Genomic DNA, 2,270 nt, shown 5'->3' on the forward strand with positions numbered 1-2,270 from the left:
TTATATATTTATATACATTTGTAAGTACCAGTTAAGTACGAAGTTTTACCCAGTATGGTCCAAGTTTTTAACCCGTAAGTACTATTTGCGTGCCCAATTCATCCCAGCTTTGTACCCAGTGCATAACAAGTATCTAAACTAGGAACCAGTTCCCATACTTTTAAATACCATGTACGTAATGAATTATATTAAGTATTGCTACCTCTTATATTCTAGCTGTAATCTTTAGATACATTTCAAAAAGGCTTTTTAAGGCAATTCAAAATGTGTTATATGAATACAGTAACAAGGTAATCGATTCCTAAAATTCTTTCAACGTTTATTTAGACAGGTCAATCCCATTGAGCCTCAGGGACTCATTTCCAAGAGAGAACTGATTTTAACAAAGAAAAATGCTTGCGTATCTGCAATCAAAGATGTTAAAACATATTTATTATTAATATTTATTGTAGAACACCCAACATGTGCTAAACCATGAAAAATTGGGACAATCTGCAGACATTATAAATCTCAGCATCAGTGTGTTATCAAAGTTCATCTGTATGTGTGGGGGGAAGGGGGGGTGTTCTGCTGAACATTAGAAAACTTCTCAATATTTTTTTTAAAAAGTGTTTTTTATTCAGTGAATGTTGTATGTGACAATACAATATTACTGCATGTGAAAGTGACTCAATTCATATCAATATAGTTAGCATAACAAGGTAAGTATTTTTACAATATTTAAAAATGTACTGTGGAAAGCAGGAGTGGATTTAATTAGCAATAACATAAACTGAAGCTTTTCATATGATGGTGATGGGTGTTTTGTTGGGAATTTTAAATCTGAAGCACGTGTCAACACAATGAAAGAAAACTAAGCACATGCATTTAATTCCATTAGTGAGACAAACCAAACACACTGTAGAGCTATCGTGTCTATTCAACTTGTATATCTCCTGCTATTTTTCTGAAAATCACTTTTTCTGGCTTAAAAAACTGTTTAGGAAACTAAACTTTACTGAATGGGAAAGAACAGAAGTGTATTTGTTCCACCTGATTCACTGGAATGGTAACTCAACTTTGAATGTTCACAAGAGGTTTCACAAAGCACTTTTAATTTGAACTCCAACGAAAAATAAAGACAGCACTCCTTTAAAAAATGTACGTTGCCTGCAGTCTTTCACACTAGAATCTGAGTGGTGAAGTTATAGCCTACATGGCCAAATCGTGTAAATTATGTTTTTGTGTGAGCTCATGCAAAATCTCACAAAGTGTTTTAGTAAAATATGTCTTGGGATGGACTCAGTTACTACCACACCAAATTTTGTCTCAATGTCTATAAAATTGTCTGAGTTAAAACCATTTTGGTGTTTGATAAGGTCTCTGAACAGTGATGGCCATACTTGATGACGCTGACTCTTAAAGTCAGTACATGTACACACAATAATCACTTTCTGAGTGTTTCATTAACATGCGTTCAGTGGTTTAAGCGATATTTTGCTAATGCTACTAGCAAATGAGCTCATACATGAAACATTATCGCCTTTTTGACTTCGACGGTGGGACAATAAACATTTACAGCTACGATAATACGCTTGATACAAGGAACATTTTTAAAGCTCATCAGACATAAAGCACCAGGTTTGTTGTTAAAAACTAAATCCTCATCTGTTTTGATTGACATTGCTAAATCTGTTACAACTAAAAGATAAAGTGTGTAGTTAGGCGTGCAAAAATAAGACATGGCATTTAACAAAAATGCTTTTCTGTGCCTGATTCAAAGGTTATCACAGCCTTTGTGCTTCCACTAAGAGGCAAAGTGCCTTACTTGGCAAGTACAGAGTTTAATACACAGAACGTTTCACAGAAATTCAACGAAATGACATTTAAGGTATAGAGCAAGACAGGTATTTTCAAATGACAAAGAAAATTAAAAAAATAAAACTTGCTTTTTTACATTGCTCACATTTTTGTTGTTGATCCTAAACAATCACATGGGAGAAATTGAGCTATAAATGTGTTAAAGCACAAAAATAACACTTTTGTTGCACGTCAAGCATTAAAACAAATGTAAAAAAAATAATAAAAATGCAATACTAACCATCCTTCAAAATGAAAAACAATTTCCTCCAGTAACCTGCACCAGAATGAACATGACTGCACCAAATGGAAATCAGAGGTACAGTCGCCTTTAAAAGCTTTTCTGTCCTTGGCAATATATGTATATATATATATATATATATATATATATATATATATATATATATATATACATGTGTGTGTGTGTTTGC

The sequence above is a fragment of the Nematolebias whitei genome, chromosome 3, assembly GCF_014905685.2.
Source record: "Nematolebias whitei isolate Nwh7 chromosome 3, NemWhi1, whole genome shotgun sequence".
NCBI lineage: Eukaryota > Metazoa > Chordata > Actinopteri > Cyprinodontiformes > Rivulidae > Nematolebias > Nematolebias whitei.